This window comes from Carassius gibelio, chromosome A22 (assembly GCF_023724105.1).
Source record: "Carassius gibelio isolate Cgi1373 ecotype wild population from Czech Republic chromosome A22, carGib1.2-hapl.c, whole genome shotgun sequence".
Taxonomy (NCBI): Eukaryota; Metazoa; Chordata; class Actinopteri; order Cypriniformes; family Cyprinidae; genus Carassius; species Carassius gibelio.
Window position 1 is genome coordinate 9,959,659 of NC_068392.1, and position 19,925 is coordinate 9,979,583.

Genomic DNA, 19,925 nt, shown 5'->3' on the forward strand with positions numbered 1-19,925 from the left:
GCATACTATCATTTAAAAGGCATTGCAAGAATTAGATGTTTTGTTTCCAGTCAAGACTTGGAGAAACTTGAGAAGAGATCAGATGTGCTAAAACATTAGCCACTTTTAAATCTAGACTCAAAACTCATCTGTTTCGCTGTGCATTTATTGAACGAGCGCTGTGCAATGTCCAAACTGTTTGCGCTGTATTTTATGAATTGCATTATATTTTATTAAACACAAAATTAATGCAATGATTGTCTCAAATTCATTTAAATTCATTTTCAAAGTTTTTAAATGCCTTGCTTTATTTTATTATGATTATTTTAGTTTATTTTATGAAAATGCCTTTGAATTACCATTCCGTGTAAGAAATATGCTATATAAATAAACTTGCCTTGCCTAATTGTTTTTCTAATGAGTTCCAACCATAAATATCTTCAAAAAGAGGGAACATGTATATTTTTCCAAGGAAGGAACATTCCCTTTGTGATTAGTGGAACAAGAAAACAATGAGCCCAGTTTAAATCTCTTTGATGAGGATGGATTCAAACTCACTGGGTAGAACATTGTCTGCTGAGGTGGATTTACAAACTTTAGAAACAATAGTCATTGTCATATGGCTATATTAAGGGATAAAAAAAATATAAAAATACAATTCTGCCATCAATTGCTCACACTAATGTCACTTCAAACTCGTAAGACTTTATATGTGGAAAATAAGGTTTAGAGCTATCATTAATGCGATTTCAACACAACTAAAGTGAATGAAGTCAGATTCTGTGTGTAAAGCTGGAAAATGAATGAATGAATGAATTAATCCAGACATGGATTTTTGTCACTTTTGGAAACAGTGCTTACTTACCACATGTCAGGCCGTAGCCTACTTATGACGACATAGAACCAAAAAAAAAACTGCAACTTTGATTACACAACATAAACGAAGGATTTTATAGGAAGTTTAAACAATATACTCACACATATACTCATATAGTGAACACTGGGCCTTTCTGTAAACATAGAGGGCAGTGACGTTGAGGACCGGACGTGATGACGCAGGTCCTCTAGCCTGTATACGTGCGCGTTCTCGAGTGCGCTCGGAACAAGTAAAGGACGACGAGGCTTCATCTAGGGCTTTGCTCCATACCGCCTTAGACTCTGGAAACAGCACCGATATTTATATTATTACGTATTTAAAAACATTTCATCATGAGAAGGAAACTGTTTGGGGTAATTCTCGCCGTTTGTATCGGCTGGTTCCATGCCGAAGATCTGAAAGGTAAGGTGTCTCGTTTTTCTGTTGCTTATTAGCTCACGAACCGTATTTTGACACACAAAATATTTAAACTGTTTTTACCGTCCAATTAAGTAAAATACATTGAGAATGAAGGTTTGAAATTATTTGAAATGTTTGAAGGCTGTTTAAATCATCAGCACACTGTCGCGCGTGAGCCCACTGGGAAACAACTCACGTGCATGCATTAAGTTTTATTTTACTCATTAAAGCTCTTTAAGTCTTCTTAAATTTCAACACATAAGAAGTATTTATATGAAAAATAAGAGTTTATGTAGTATTACTCAGGGTGTTAGAAATGGATGTTATCTACATAATTGATTGTCACGTTGTTAAAGGCAAAGTAACTTAGAACAAACACACAACGCATCATGTGGGTTTTTGAGTTGGAAATGTCAATCATGTAACTTACTGCTGAATATATATTTAAATATATTAAATATGCTTTCCACCCTTTTAGATAAATCAGTTGGTTTTCATGATTAAAATGTCAGAGTAATGAAACTGGTTTTGTTTTTATCACAATCAGTTTAGTCCCCCAGCAGCAGATGGTGAATGGCAGGGTCTTTGAATCTGAAACTAACCAGTTTCATTCTCGTAGTTAGAAATAGTGCTAAACACCCTATGATGTGCTTTTTCTGCACGCAAGCATTGGTACTTCCTCAAAACCACATCCTGATGCTCATGCTGATCTTGAATTACGAAATATTACTTCATGCAATGGCAGAATGTCAGGCTGCATAGCCATACAGTGAAAACCATTTAATTCAGATCAGAATTAAAATCAGATTTTCCCCATGAGTACTCAATCTTCAGCTCAGCTCAGTTGTGCTTTGCTCAGTAAATTGGGTTAGATTAGCAGTTTTTTTTTGCAGGTGAATAGGTGCGAGTAGAATTTTTTTTTTTTTTTTTTTTTTTGGTTCTGTTTCTCCTACTTATCCAGATACAGGCAGGCCTGGTTCAAAACTTCTGAAATTAGTAAGTGTGCTCTAGCCTCCATGTAGCCAATATCTAATTTGACTAATTTTTTTTTTGCACTGTCCATTGTTATGGTTATCACTATGATTGCGGCGATAGTGACATCTGCATAAAAGTGCCACGTTTTTATGTGGATCTCACTCTTGAAACTTTGCATGTAAACGTTCACTGGTCCTCTTAGTATCATGAAAAACAAAACTTAATCAAATTAATCAAGTCTCTTATTTACATGTTACACTTTGTTATAATGAGAGACTCCCGAGCATGCAGAACTAAACAAAACGGTGAAGTATTGAGCAGTGATTGCATCCTAACTTAAACGCTTGGCCATTTCCTTCACAAAATCAACAAGAAATGTTGGTGATTGGCTACATTGATTGATGCTACAAAAATTAGTTGAAAATAGAAAGTTGAGTATTGCAATCAAAATCATAAATATATCAAAGCCAAAGGTTTTCATAAAGCAGTGGTTTTACCGGTAGTCATGTTAGTAGTGTGAGAGGGTGCTAGCGTCTGTTAGAGGAGCTAAAAAAAGCTAGAAATGTTTCATTTTTATACAAAGCAAGTTATTTTGATTTTTTATGAAATTAATTTTGTATAATGGAAATTAGTTTGTGTATGCTTGCTCTATTCATCAGTGTTTGAACCATAGCAGCATTTAAAAAAAAAGAAAAGAAAAAAAGAAATAAATTGATACAAAAGTACAGAGACCCTAAATCAGCATGAAATTAAAGTGTTGTTAAATCATAAAAATAATTATTTGTGACATTCCTTCCAGTCAATATTTTGGTGAGTGATTCAGTTGAATCTAGGCAAACAATGTCAAAATTGAAACTTGGACATGTTACACAATGTTTTATCTAGCTTAATGTATAATGTACATTTAGGATTAGCAATCTTAAAAGCCTTGTGGTTAAACAGTTATAATTTGCAATGCAGTTTAATGTCTTTTATAGGAAACGGTATTCCACATTCATCAGCATTCAATCATCAGCTTGAGCCATGAAAATGTAATGTTAAAACAGTCGTAAGTCATTATTTCTTCTGCCAGTTAATCTACATGTCAGCTTGTTAGAAGGTGAACTTAGTGACTTGTTTACTAGAACAGGTCAAGTTAAATCTAAATATGTCCGACTTTGTACCAAGTGATACTTTTTGTGCTTTACTGTTCTCCTTTTTTGGAGTTATTTACGATTTAGGCTTGAAATATCGGGTAAAAATCTGCCTTAGGGTAACACTAAATCTAAACACTTATATATACAAATATATTCTTAAATTCCTTTTTATAGCTTGTTTATATGAGTAGTTTAGAATGTTGGTCCACTTTGAACATTGGAGGTGACCTTTCATGATATTGAAATGAATGAAGCCTGCTCTGCTTTCAAATGGCACGTTATTTCAGGCCTAAGGCATGTGTGGAGGTTCATTACTCTGAAATGTGGACTGTGGACCCTTTTTACCCCATCCCTGGATAATTCACTAAATCACTCCTCACTCTGCAGCAGGTTTAAGTCCCTTTCACACTGCGATTCTGGAAAATACATGGGTAATGTGTTCCGGCAATTGTTCCTGGGTCACTAGATTTTTGCCCCTTTCACACTGCCAGTTATTACCCGGAATATGTGCGTGGGTTCACACACAACACGTAAAGGTCCTGTAAAAACACGTGACATCAGGATGTGATGTATAATGTACGAGTCGAAGATGCTAAGCACGTTAACATTCCCTTAAACTGGCGAACGATCTCAGCTTTAGCACGGATAGTGAGGAACTAACTAATCCCTGCTTCATTAGTTTGCAAATTTTTTAGTGAACATTGATCTGCCTTCAAAACACCTGGTAAAAGAGTTGCTCGATAACGTGCATCATTACTATGACCCGGCATTTGTTCTGGCTTTTGTTCACACAGCGCTCGTTCCAGAACTTGGTAATGTTACTAGGTCCCCAACACGGGATCTGTCCCAGAATCAATCCTGGGTGGGGCTAAGCGATATATCTAACGATGTGATCATGCGCACCTAGGCAGTAAATCCGGTTCCGTGATTACCACTAAATCGGCATCACCTGCTTTTAAATGGAGAGGCATTTAGTAGAAAGAGCCGTAGATCACTGACAAGCTATGCAATATCACGTTTATCTTGGATAATGAACGGTATATTGCATAGCTTATCAGTGATCTACAACTCTATTAAATGCTGCTCCATTTGAAAGCAGGTGATGCCGATTTAGCGGTAATCATTACTGACTAGGTGTGCATGATCATATAGTTAGATATAGGGCTGGGACAACGCGTAGAGGTCATCGATGACGTTGACGCAAAAAATACGTCGATGCAAAATATGCGCATCGATTCGTCGACCTGTTTTTATTTCTCTAAAAAATGTTTGCAAAATGTTTACCTTATTTGCGCTGAATATACGAGATGGCCGGATCAACATTCTGTCCAGCGTTATATAACCAATCCAGGGGTTTTTCTGAATTGATCTTTTTTTTGGAGGGTGTCAAAGCCTTATTTGATCGGTGAGTGATGTAGAATGACAGGGCGCGTACGAGAGAGAGCCCCGGCTGTGCGTGCACTCACAGTCTTCAAACAACACGAGCGCTTCTTGCTCTCTCTCTCCCTTGTGCATATTAATCAAAATCATTAAACTCGATAGAAAAAGGGCGAAACACCGAAGTTTCTCGCGCGCACTCTTCAAACTACACGAGCGCTGTCTTGCGCTCTCTCTCTCTCTCTCCCTCGTACATATTAACCAAAATCATTAGACACGATAGAAAAAGGGCGGAACGCCAAAGTTTCACGTGGAGCATTCAGAGATTTTTTTTTTCTCCATGACAGGCTGCTGGCTCCCACTGTTATTTATTTTTTTTTTGGGAAAAGCACTCTCTGTATTAGCTTAAAGCCCTCAAGTTTACATTGGTTACTGTATTCTTTCAATTGCTCTAAACAAGTATTTTGTGTGACCATTTTTATTGAATGCTAGACATCAAATTGTTGTTTTCATCTGAAAGAACTTTTTTTCAGTAAGCTAGGCCTTATGTGTTAAGCAAGCTTGTTTCAATAAGCTATGTGTTTTCAAGGCTTCAAGGTTTTATTGAATGTTATCTCTATACAAGTGCAAAGTAATGCATTCTTAGTCAGTCTTTTATTTTGTAATTTTAAGGGCAATAAACATATTGCAATGTTAAGGAATTCATGTTTTTTTCATTCAGATATGTAAATCAACATGTATAAATTGTTAGTAATCAATTAATGGGGAGATAATGGAAATCGAATCGATCTGAAAAAATTAATCGTTAGATTAATCGATGCAGCGAAAAAATAATCGCTAGATTAATCGTTTAAAAAATAATCATTTATCCCAGCCCTAGTTCGATATATCGCCCAGCCCTAATCCCGGGACGTGTTTGCTTTCACACAAGGTGATCCGGCAATTTTCCACGTCCAACGTGCAGTGTGAAAGGGGCTTAAAAGGGAACCATACCTTACTCTTGTTTCAAAACCAAACACAATGAAAGCATGTGCTACAACACAGGAAGCAACAACAGGTCTGGGGCTGATCTCAAAGCTTTCTTGCCATTGATGTGAAGGGTTATTTAAGCTGCTACGCACGTACTTCTATGTTGTTCAGATTGTGTTTATTGTTCTAAGGTGATCAGAAGAATTTAGATGAAGTTCTCCATGGGGGATTAGCACGGTACAACCTTGTTTTTCTCTGGAGTACATGCTTAAAGTCTGCATGAATGGCTTCAAAATGGTTCAAGAGTTTCATTTTAGGTTAATTTGTGTCATTTGCTCTGTTCATGTCAGTTGTTTATTCATAATCATATGACAAGTTTTAAAGTTCTAATTTGCTGAAAAAAAATCTGTACTTTTCTTCTGTGGAAATTAAAAAAGATATTTTGAAATGTTTTTTTTTTATATAATTTTTATCCGTATATTAAAATTCAGAGGGAAGTAATACATTAAGATTTGTCAAAATATCTTTATGTTCTGCTGAAGAAGAAAAAAAAATCATACAGATTTGAAATGACATGACACATGACTATTTTTTTTTTCTATTCATTTAATCCTCAACAGTCATCACCATCCCTTTATTTAAAATGATTATAATAAAAATATAATTTTTCATTGCACTTTTTGATTTTCTAAGCTTTGGTTTTAATGCATGCTTCAAATCATTGTCTTATTGGTTTTAATGCTTTCTTCTAATTAATGTACTTCAGTTGGGTTTTGGTATCTTGAAGTGTTGAAGTCTTGCGTCAATGTTGCTCAAAATCGCTCTTGTTTTTTGTATATGCTGCCTTTTTCATTCTAACGTTTCTCTCTTTTCTCCTCTACTGTTTCTTTTCTTTTTTGTCTGCCTGTCTTCTAATCATTATTCATATCATCTCAATGTGCTGTCCACCCTAAACCCAAATCCCCCATCAAATGTTCAGCTGGCTTCATAAAATCATCCTAGTTTCAGATGAAACTCACAGAAGACAATCCGAGCTGGATTGTGGGGTCATAGGGAACCTCATCCCTGAAGTTCAGTGGTGAAATGAAACGGGCACTCAAGGATTGCGTACACATCAATGCCACCTATATCAACCACGCCACCAGCATGCTCATCTTCAACAAACTAACACTCAACGACACGGGTGTTTACGAGTGCCGTGTGTCAAACGACCCTGACCACAATGACCTCAGGACCCCACCCAAAGTAAAGTGGATTCACTCACAAGCAAAAGTTATAGTGTTTGAACGTGAGTTATGTTGTGGAAACCCAGCGTCTCCACTATTGTAGAGGAAGAAGTACTGTAGATTCAGATTCACCCTTGCCTTGCCCTCCGCCTTCCTTTTTCCTTTTTTTTTTTTTTTTCATTCAACCAGAGACCAGGTCACATGACAGCTTTAGCACCATCAGTTCTTTCTTAGTAGTCTGATGCCTTCTGATCATATCACTGCCTAGAAATGCATTGATCGGTTAATGTTACTGTCGGTAAGAAGGGTTTATATGCACTAATTGGCGTGCATTTCTGAAAAAGGCTTGCTTTCAGTAAACATCTAAAAAGCTCTTTGAGGTGTGGCTTAACCCTTCTGAAGGTCTTAGAGCAGTACTTAAGTACTTATTTTCCACATCACATTGGTTTTCATAAACTAAGTCTCCAGACCAGTTGCTGGTTGGTTGAATTTTGTTCCCTTTTCCCATTTGTTTTCATTATAAACTGCTCACTCAATGCTTCCCAGTAGCTTACAGCCCAAGTGTACCTTTACTTCTCCTTTTATAGAGCACAATGTGCCTTTTGGTGCACATTATGGTGAACATCGGGACAGCAATGTTCCTATCTGTTTTGTTGTCCAAAAATGTCATTTACAGTGCATCACCAAATATTATTAACTATTATTATTTTTTCTTTCTGATAAAGAGTCAGTGTTTTGAAAGCTGATGTTTGTGTAACTTTTGCTACTTTTGTACTTCAACAGATCCAGCCATCACGACCAGTCCAGATGTGGTAGACCCGAACCTGACCTCTGTAACTCTCAACTGCAGTCTTAACGATTCTTCTTCCGTCAAAGGCCACTATTGGACCTTTAATGGCAAGGTTATTGACCAGTCCGAATCAAAAAGTGATGAACGTATCATTGAACATGAGTATGTTCTTCAACCTTTTGTAAATTATTATATGACAAAAGAACGGCAAAATGTAGGGCTCTAATTTTCAGTATTAATACTTTTTCCAGTTTTAGTGTTTACCCATCCATCCATCCATCCATGTCAATCATGTATAGTGCAGCATCTGTTTGTGCAGTGTGGTTGTTAGCAGCAGTGGTGTGATTTAAGAGTCTCCAGCTCTCCACATTCACTTACATAGGGCTCTGTGATTTCTGTGATGCGGAAAACATGGATGGAATCGCAAAATCCAATCATTAAAAAGCGGAATTCATTGTAACGTGGAATGTCACAGAATTTTTCCAATTTTAAATGAATAAAAAGTAGGTCATTACACTTAAATCGTGATATAGACTAGTATCTGTAAATATGAAACTGCAAAATTAGATATTAAATTTGATTTTAAAATATTTAAATGTGAATCCTGCATGTCTCTGTTAATGAATGGTTTTATTACACGCATAACGAAGCATGTGTGAAGCTTGCAGTATTTTCAGCGTCTGTGGTCTCTCCATAAATAAGGACGTAAACACATGTACAACATCTCCAGAACTGCTCTGAGAGTCACGTCATGAGCATTTGACCGTTTGCTTGGAGTTAAACTAGCATAATTTTACCAGCACAGGACTGTAAATGTATTCCTGGTAACCCATCAACAAAAAAGTCCAGTATTGATTTGAATTTTTTTTAATTTTTCTTTATTTTTTTTAAATGTACATAGCCTACTACTAAAATTAAATGAACATTATTTTTTTATTGATTAATCACAACATTTCTTCTTCAGGTTTTAATTTAAATAGTAAATCCCATTTTGTTGCCAAAAATAGTTTGCTTAATGTTCCATAATTAACAGAAGCCTTCAATTGATAACCAGAAAAATATAAATACACAACACCATTTCTCATGGGGAAAAAAATCATAAGGCTACTTTAAGAAAAAAAAAGGATTTAAGTTGTTTTATGCATTCAAATAATTAGACATGCTTAGAATTTGGTACCAAAAATATAAAAAAGTTTATAGGGCCCTAAACACTTAATAAATTGATGTGAAAATTTATAAGTGAAACGATTTTCATAAAAAATGCTTTTTGATTAATATAATTAAAATTTAACCATTTAAAAAAAAAAAAAAAAAAAAACAGGATCCAGAAAAATTAACACGTAAAAAAAAAATATATACATATACAGGGTTCCCACGCTTCTTGAAAGTGCTTGTATTTCAGACATATGGATTCAAGGCCTGGAAAGTACTTGAAAACTAACATAGGTCCTTGAAAGTGCTTGAATCAAATTCATCAAGAATGAATCAAGAAAAGCGACCCTGCTGTAGCGACTAAAGGTGCTGTGATTAACATGATAATTAATAGACCGCTGACTTTTCCATTTGTTGACATGATATGGTTAGATTCAGTTGCTAAATACCATATATTATGTTGGGTGTCCTTGGAGATAATCACCATGTTTAGAATGAAACCATCATATTTAAAAACATGATATTAATCCATGTGCATTGTTCAAATTCACTACCCTTTTGTTATGTTTGGGATGAAAGCATCCACTTAATTGAACTGTAAAAATGTATCAGATAAATATATATATATATTTTGCATAAATCTATTAATCAACCTCAGTCTTGATCAAAACTACCAAATGTTTTTTTTTTTTTAAATCCAAGATTTTAACTCTGGACCCACTTTATATTAAGTGGCCTTAACTACTATGTAGTTAAATTTTTATTATTAATTTGGTACAATGCACTTATTGTGTACATGCATGTTTTTACATTGTACTTATATTTGAAAAATATCTGCACATAATTAAATCTGTAATTTCTGTAATTACATGTATAATTACACGTTGACCCATCCCTTACACCTTAACACACCCTTAAACTTACCCATACCACCAAATCTGTCCCTAACCTTACCTGTTTCCTACCTCAATAGCAGCAAAAAAAAGTTGCAATACAATATGAACACAATAAGTACATTGTATTTATTTTTTGATGTAAGTACATAGTAGTTAAGGCCACTTAATATAAAGTGGGACCTTAACTCTTTAATTGCCAAGTTCATAAATGATGTCACTGATTTTGGGGGGAAAAAAACAAACAAAATTACTTATTTTACAAAATAAAATTAATCGTGGCCAGATTTTTTTTTTTTTTTTTTTTTTTACTTTTTATAACAGTTTTGCTTATGTCAAAGATTAGTAGCAAGCAACATTGGCTTTGATGCATTGATAGTTTTTGTGCAGCATTAGATTTTAATTTTTTCTCCCTCATTTGTTGTTGGTGACTGTTTTTGCCCCATTGACTACCATTATAATGACATTTTTTGATTGCAAAGACATGACACCATATAATCATGCATTCTTGATTGTTTGTGGTTTTCCCTTTTGGGAAGAGGTAAATTTTTTTTTATTTTTTCAGTTGATCACAAGGTGGGACCATTAACCCTTTAGATAGGCCTGTGCAAAAAAGGCTTAGTTTCTGGCTTGTATATGGAGTTATATGAAGTATAACACCATATTATATTGTGTGTGTGAGAGAAAGAGAGAGAGAGAGTGTGAGAGAGACCTTTGCACACTTATCTTGATGTATTTGAGAAAATCAAAATGTACACCTCAGCTTTCAGAACTACATGGAGTAAACAAAAGTGTATTTATGCACCTGCTACCTTTTGATGGTGGTGATAAGTATAGACTAAACAAAGTACGTGGATTTAGACACTTGCATGCCATCCTGCTGGTCATTTAATAGTGAGAAGAGCAGCAAGCAACACGAGAAAGGGCTTGACTTGTACTGAAGTTTTAGAAATGACTATGCAGCTTGACCCCTCCAGCAAGCTGCAGCTTATTTGAAGTTGGTATTGTATTTTTGTTCATAGATCTGATGCAAAGTAGATTTTTTTTTTACAGGATTTTAAGGTTTTAAACTGGCTTTACTATCAAGAAAAGAAGAGCATTTCACACATAGGCCATCCATACTTTTCACCATCAAAAGGCAGCAGCTGCATAAACACTTCTTTTTTTTGTTTTGTTTACTCCATGTAGTTCTGAGAGCTGAGGTGCATATTTGGATTTTTTCAGATACATCAAGGTAAGTGCACAAAGGTCTATCTTTCTCTCTCTGTCTCTCTCTCACGCATACACGCGCACACACACACACACACACACACACTATAATTTGCTGTTATACTCCATATAACTCCATATACAAGCCAGAAACTAAGCCTTTTTTTTCACAGGCCTATCTAAAGGGTTAATGGTCCCACCTAGTGATCAACTGTAAAAAATAACAAATGCTAACTCTTCCCAACAGGGAGAACCACCAACAATCCAGAATGCATGATTAAATGGTATCATGGCTCTGCAATCAAAAAATGACATTATAGTGGAAGTCAATGGGGCAAAAACAGCAACCAACAACAAATGAGGGAGAAAAAATTAAAATCTAATGCTACACAAAAACTAACAATGCATCAAAGCCAATCTTGTTACTAATCTTTGACATGCGCAACACTGTGATAAAAGGTAAAATAATATCCAGTCTACAATCAATTTTTATATTAAATGATAAAAATTATATTGAAAATACATTTTTACAGCAGTTTAATTTCGTGGATGTTTTCATCCACAAACATAATGAAAGGGTAGTGAATTTGCCCACAGTTTACCATTGAGTTTTTGAAAAATTTCAAAATAAGATTTGTCACCAAAAATCATTCCATTAGCTGAACCCAGAGAAAGTTGTTGCCAAAATAAAACTGAACTTTACCCCCTAGTGGACGAAAACGTCCCCAACAACGCATAAGGGTTAATAATGTTTACACGCGGCACGCTTCACATGGATGATTATGTATCTATAGCGTGTGGTCGCGTAAGAGTTAATGAAGGGAGACGTAAAAGACTGGAGATCCCGTTGGTTTCATATGGATTACTTTATTACTTAATATTTGTTGTTGATAAGACTTGCTTAGTTTAAAAGTAGACAAGTCAAGATTTCTATAGAAATATCTCTCATATCTCTTTGTGGAGTATTTGTTGAGTTTCAGTTCATTTTCATGACTCATTTCTAAATGAAGATCACGCAGACCAAGGCTGCAGACAGCGCACTCTGTTTTCTTTATTTTATAAATGCACAAAGTTTTCTCATTATGTGTGCATACAAATTAAAGTAGACTCTTTACAGATTCGATTGATGTATTGCTCTTACCTGTATGATCAAAACTGAAAGTGCAATTTAAGTTCTTTTCGGCGGTATGCCACAAAACGCCTATATGCATAGACTAAACATAACACTTATGATAATGTTGAAAACAGCGGAGTAGAATTTTTTCAGTTTTCTTTGATGAATAGAAAATTCAGAAAAACAGCATTTATCTGAAATATAAATCTTTTGTAAAATGATGTCTTTATCATCCTTTCTAAATAAAAGTATTAATTTCTATAATTTATTTTCCAAAAAATAGACTCTAAGCTTTTGAATGGTATAGGGTATAATTTTGCGAAAGCTTTTTGTTTCACATAAATGCTGAATTTTGGATCCTTCTATTCATCAAAGAATACTGAAAAATGTAGCATCTGTTTTAAATATTGATCATCAGCAAATCATCATATCAGAATGATTTCTGAAGGATGTGACACTGAAGACTGGAGTAATGATGCTTAAAATACAGCTTTGATCACAGGAATAAATTACAATTTACAATAAGTTCAAATAGAAAACAGTTATTTTAAATAGTAAAAATATTTCACAATTGCTTTTGCTGTACTTTGGATCAAATAAATACAGGCTTGGTGGGCAGAAGAGACTTCTTTCAAAACATTAAAAATCTTATGTAAAAAAACTGTAGACTGGTAGGCTATATTGATTACAGAAATATTATATTGTAATGTTTTATATTATATTGTAGTGTGTGTGTGTGTGTGTGTGTGTGTATATATGTGTGTGTGTATATATATATATATATATATATATATATATATATATATATATATATATATATATATATATATATATATATATATATATATATATATATATAATACACACACACACACACACACACACACACACACATATATATATATATATATATATGTGTATATGTGTATATGTGTGTGTAATTTCGGTCCCCCTCACTTCTGAAAAGATGGCTATGTCCCTGCACGTCTTTGAGTGAATGTGCAAATGTTTAATATTAACAGGTTTTACTATGTTATTAAAACATTTAACAGCTTTTTATTAAAAAAAAAACAAAAGCTGAGAAAAATGTATTCTTAATTTAAAAACTCTTTAAAAACCAGTGTTATACATTTTTAACAATATTTCAGAAACTGCTTTTGAATATTACCAGTATTGAATTTAATGGATTTCAAGTCCTTTAAACACGACTGTCTAAAATGCTTTAATTTTATAATACCTACACATTCAAAACATCATTATTACTTATTATTATTATTATTACATTATTTACTTTATGTAAATATTAAGTGTACGTGAAATGGTAAGTACAGTGAAGACATTCATGATGTTATGTGCTGGGGGTGTGAATTTCAAAGGTGCTTGATTTAATAAAATGGTGCTTTAAAAAGTCTTTGAAAGTCCTTGAATCTGGTGTTCATGAAAGTGTGGGAACCCTGTATATAAAATAAAACCAAATTTAGGAAATAATAAAACCGAGTCCATAGGGCCCTAACTTACTCTAATTCCCATTAGAACTGTTGGGTTGGATAAATATCCATGGGGATGTGTGAGCAGTGAACTGGAAAAGCTATTTCATATCTCCCCTCCACCTTTATTGTCATGACACAGTTACTACTTTTTTTTTTTCTTTTTTTTTTTTTTTTTTGTTAGTCTCATTGCTTGTTTTTCTTTCCTTGGCAGAATTAAAAAGGTTGATTACCACTCTGCTGGACTATATGCATGTGTCTTCCTAACAGAACCTCAGAAAAATGCAACCATTAAAGTTAAAGGTAAGAAAGTTTGACTAATGCATTACTGCATCTGTATCCATCATGCATTACATTTATATTGAGTATTTTTTGTGCTTATAACCCATATCTATACTCTTTCTTGTTAGCTGCCCCACATGTAGTGGCCTACAAACACTCTGAAAATGCTAATGAGAAAGACAAGGCTGTCCTAACATGTGTGAGCCACGGATACCCCTATCATACTAACTGGAGTTGGTACAAGTTCAAAGCTGATGAAAAGGATTTGGTAAATAAAGGCTTCACTAAACTGTTGTGCTTGTTGTTATAACATGAGACTGGTACCTGTCCGTGCAATTTTGAAGATTGGATAAAGTTGCAAAGGTGTGTTAAATGACACTTTGGCACTTAATAGAATTATTACAAAAATATGGTCAACATGTTGTTACTACTACTACTAATTATTATTATTATTATTATCATTATTATAGTACTAGTAGTTGTATTAATAGAATTGCTACCATATTCAAGTTCCCTTTCAGTCGGTCACTTTCGATGCCACGTCAGTGACTGACGCAAAATGGATATCGCTTCAATAGACTAATCTACTTTGAGTGTAAACTAAATGAGCCAGTGCACATTGGCATGCAATTATTGCATCTGGTGCAGCTGATCACAGCGCGAGTATAAGAAGGCAGCAGGTGCAATGCATACCAGCTTTTCGCTTCGAAGCCGAGTGACCGTATCGTTCTGCTTACCTCAATTGTGTCTACGGTGAACTGTGAGTTCAGCTCGCTCTAGGAATCTTCCCGTGTTGGCGAGACTGCGTTTCAGGGGCGGTCTTTCCAGAGTCGAGTGGGTTGCACACTTCAGGCTGCACTACCCCCTGTCGTGTTGCAAGCGGCCATCTCCCCTGTGCGCCTCAGCACTAAAAGAGCATTGCCTAAGAGCAAAGGCCTGAAGTTGGATCCCGAAATGGCAGCTATGCTTTCCCGGGCCGCCGAGAGGGCGATGCAATTGTTGTCCTAAGTCTGCCGCCTCCTGGCATGCAGACCTGGTGCTTCCTTCCATCCTCCTCCTCCTTCGCTACTACTTCCATACTACGTGCATCTCAGAGTGGCTCCGTTCACAGTAAATTCTGCTCCACACAAAAGTTTGTCAGTTTCATGAGTGGAGTGTGACCATTGGTGGCATTTGATAGAATACATTTTCAATTAAATATACACATATTTTCAATTAAAGCATTATTACATATTTTATTTGAACCAATTCTAATTGCCTCATTGGTATTATATGTTTTGGTATTATATACACAAGTCAATTTATAGTCTATTGTTCACATTGGTCTATAGTTATTACCACAGAAATTCTTAGATTATTACAGATTATTAGTGACACCCCTAATTATAATAGCTTGACAATTTTGCATCCTCAACACACAGGTGCACCTTACCAATATCACTGGTGAAAACAAGTATGATGTACAGAGCACCCCCAACAAGACCATGCTGTATGTGAATGATCTGGACATCAACGAGGACATGGGCATGTACCAGTGCCAAGGCGAAAATGAAGTGGGATCAACCAGCGATAAGATTCAGCTGCGTGTGCGTAGCCAGCTGGCTGCCCTTTGGCCATTCCTCGGCATTGTCGCTGAGGTCATTATCCTCATCACCATCATCTTCATCTATGAGAAGAGGAGAAAGCCAGACGAGATCAATGATGGTATGTGATGCTAGTTGTTTCCATCGTAATATTTCATTTTCCATGTTTATGAATGTATAAATGATCAGTGGAGGTAATTTTACATTTTTGTTTATAAATTCGTAATAATTCAAGATCCTATTTCAGTTTGATTTTGTATATTTATTTTATTTGGCTGAAGTGTGTGGCTCGGCCTTAGCGGAGTCTGTATTTATTATTTACTTTGTTTATTTCTCTGTTCACTGCTGCTTTTTACCTTGTGGTAAGTGATCAAAACTGCATGTCAGACTGAAGTGGGTTTGCTTAAATGAGTGGTTTTGGGAGTCTGAATGCTCTCCCTGAAAGGCTGAAAAGTACAACTCTTTCACTGGCAGTTTGTTTTAAGAAGAAGAATCGAACCAGATTTGTAAGACGGGTTCAAGAAAACCAACTTAATTGGTTTTTCCGTAGCCAGTGAAAGCGTTTAGCTGACTTTGACATATTGCAGTTCAGATTGGCTTTTAAATGACAGTATTATGCATAATAACTAAGATGACATTTCATACGGATCGTGTTATACTGCCTTGCATGCTCTCTTTAACATTATCTTCTCATTGCATGATGTTCTTTAGGTCTAGATTATAGCAGATGGCTTAGCAGGGGTTTAGTATCGGTTCAGGCACCGGTACCATTTTAAAAAGTATCGATTTGGCACCTGTATAGTAAAATAATACCCAAAACCCAACCCTACCCTTATGGCTCAAAGGGTGGCAAAATTAATAATCCCAACTTTATTTTTTGTATAATCTTGAATGTGTTTGGACATGCTCTCTGCACAAAAGCTGAAAGTGTCATTCAAGCTCTGATTTAACTTTGTTTTTGAAAAGTATATGTTTGTTGGGTGTCGACTCGCATCTTTAGTTTTTTCCTGATTGTGTCTGTCTGAAGCACAACCTTGCCAGTAGCCAGATTATTTTATAATATTTGAATACTCAAAAATATAAATATTTTTTTCTAAAATGTATGTATTATGAAACTGATTTACTTTTAAATAATTGTATAATAAATTATTTATAGTATTAGTGTATAGTGTATAGTCAAAATGTATAGTGATTTCATAAATTTTCATGAATCATTTATAAATCTTCAAAATTACAAATTTATTTTACATGTAAATCTGTATTTAATAATAGACCATTTCTTTTACACAGACATTTAATAACATAATTTGGTACTTACACATTTATTTTGTATTAATGTTGTAGGAATTTTCCAAATGCGTTTGTCCATTTTATTTTTCACCAGTTCATAAAGGTTGTGTTAGGTGTTGTTTTTATTTCCATACAGCCATCGTCATATCCATAGACTTCTCTACATATGTGCCAGAGTCAGGACAATGGTTTCAGTGGTTTCTTTTAAAGCTGTGGTAGGGAACTTTTGACGCTCTAGCAGTTAATAAACAGAACTGCTTGCGTCTTGCGGAAGAACATTGTAGCCGGAACTACTTCTCTCTGTTTATGTCTATGAAGAATCACAAAGGTACTGGGTTACTTCGCCGCGGTATCCCTGAAGCAATCTAAAATAGTCCGAATATAAACACTTATTATAGGTGTACCCTAGTGATTCAGGACAAGCCAAAAACACGGTTTGGAAAATGGATTCATGGTGTACTCACTTATTATATAAATTTTTCTACATTTTGAACACAAACAAAGTTACGGACCGCAGCTCTGATTGGTTGTTTTTTACCGGGAGCGATGGAGTTTCTGCAAATGGCAATAGGACCACTGGGAGGAGCCAGAGGAGCTTGATTTGTTCACAGATTATCTGTCTCATATTCTACTGTCAGGACATAATGACAGGTTTAATAAATATGTAAAAAAATATTTTTTTTTTTACAAAAGTTCCCTACAGCACCTTTAAATGGGAAGGTTTCTGGGTGATATTCTGACTTCAGAAGTCCAGTGCAGAAGTTTACAAATGTGATCCAGTGCTGTTTGAGAGCCTTCACCATCATCAATGCAGAAACGGAACAATGTTTTTCTCTCTATTACATCTGTAGATGAGGTCGTGCTACAAACGAATGATTCGATTGCAAACGTTTGTTCTTGGGTTGAAAACCACTAAACATATCCTTTCAATCCAACATCAGACCGCAAGGTTAATGTAAATGCATTGAATCATTCTGCACGAATCATTAGTAGTGCTGTGAAAAGATAGAGAGCAGTTCTGATGTGTACAGATTTAACTGTAGAAATAACTGAAGTCCCCAAATTGCATTACTCTTTAAGTGCTCTGTTTTTAAACTTCGGGTCCTCTCTGTCTTTAGGCGGTCAAACTAGACTTTAGACAAGTAGTCTTGTAAATATAAAATGAGTGTGTAACTGTTTTTTTCTTCTTTGTGTGTTTCCTGCTTCCTGTAGATGATGACTCAGGATCTGCACCGCTGTAAGTGTTTTGTAATCTTTGTTCTGAGATATTGTAGAAGTGCAGAAGTTATTTGTGCAGGAACATCAAGGCCATGTTTAATCTAGACCGTAGCACTAGATGTGCTGCTAGCTCAGGAAATTCCTCTGCACATCAAAGACGGAGCTGACGTGCTGCTGTGTTTTTCAGGAAGAGCAACGCCGCTACCAACCACAAAGACAAAAATGTCCGGCAAAGGAACTCCAACTGAGAAAGGAGAAAAGGTGAAATATTATTCTGTAAATATAATTTGTAAGTTTAATATAATATAAAAATATAATATACAGAACTCAATGTTCTATATTATCTTTCATACACTTAATATGTATTATAAATCACAATAAATAAGTTGATATTTAATATTAATGACAAACTATTTTTCAATGTGTCTTTTATATTGTAGACTTTCATAAATGTATTGTATTATAAACTAATAAAATGTTTATGTAATTCTATAAAATTTTTATGCATTTAAACTAATGAAATTATAATTTTAATATTTTTTAATATTTTATAATTCTATACAGTTTATAATTTTAAGGCTTTTATTGTAGCTTATTTTTTTTATTTCTTATTTTTAAAGCAGTTTAGAATTATATAGTACATCTGCTTTTGTTATAATTTAATAAATGTAATATTAGGATTTTAATTTTTTTCTGAATCACATCCAGCTGACTTTTCATTCCTTTCAGGTGGCTTGATGACTACTGTTGAAGATAATGTGGAGCATTGAGTTACTGAGAAGCACATTATAGTGCGCACTGCGAGTTCTTCACCTTCTGCTTAAGTGTAAATGTCTTGAGAGATTAATGGGTCTCCTTTTACTTTTCATATCCATATTGTGCTACCAACAGTTTATTTTACATTTGGGGGGAGGGGGGAAATGCATGATTGCACTATTGCTGTAGAAGTGTGTTTATTGAATGTGTTGATGTGGGAATGAACTTTTATTTTTTTGTCTTTTTGGTTTCTCTCACTGTTGAGTGTGGGCACCACAGCTTTTCGAAATGTCTACCGATTATAATTGAATCACTGTTCAGCCGCATGAGAATGTAATCATGTTCAGTATACACAAAAACACTGAATCAAGTTTTTATCACTCTTGACTATTGACAGTCGTTTTCCTTTCTGTAAGCCATAATGTTTAACCACTTTATTATACATGCTGTTTTTAATTTTTGAAATTTAAATTAACTTTTTGTGTAGTACTCATTTTGTCGCTGCACATTTTAAAGTGCACTATTCCACATGGACGGACGAATGGCACTTTTAATAATCCGTTTAAGAATCTCAAACAACTAATTTTAGAGTTGCTAATGTAGTTTCTAATGATGACTTTGAGTATTCCTCCTGCCTAACCTGTAAGGACCAAGTGCTAGTACAGTGTTTCATTTGCTGTTCGCAGAATCAGTTATAATTGTTTCCCAAATTCTAACATGAAGGACGATGACATGGTTATAAATATTTAGGTATTGTCAGTGATGGTGGGGTTTTCGTGAAGGCTTTTGGTTAAATGGGCCTGTCCTATCGACAGACATGCTTGCATCCAGATACTATACAATGTATTCCAATGCATATCGTTTAAAAGTTAAAAGATGCATAACATTTAAGACCTTGTTTTTGGCTTAAGAGGAAATCTCATACACGATCAACTGTAATGATTTGCACACTCTGAATAAAGTTATTTTATTTTAACTTTGTCTTTGTGTGTGTGTGTTCAACCAAAGAAAACCTTTAGCAAGATAACGATGTCTATATTGGCCTGTTCTTTGAACCACCGTAAGGGGGCGACATTTACTCTGTTCATCTGAAGGGAGCGGCTCTACGTGACAAACATCACAGCGTTATTACACACATTGCTCCAGAATGAGCTTTCAAAATAGTCACCCATAGTGTCTCCACTACCCATGATTGCCCACGTAAATATTGGCT

At 34.9% G+C, this 19,925-nt stretch overlaps 1 pseudogene; it reads left to right on the forward strand.

Annotated features, from left to right (window-relative positions):
* Positions 1–1,047: 1,047 nt before the first annotated feature.
* On the forward strand, positions 1,048–19,688 carry LOC127942603 (basigin-like; annotated as a pseudogene).
* The last annotated feature ends 237 nt before the right edge of the window (positions 19,689–19,925 follow it).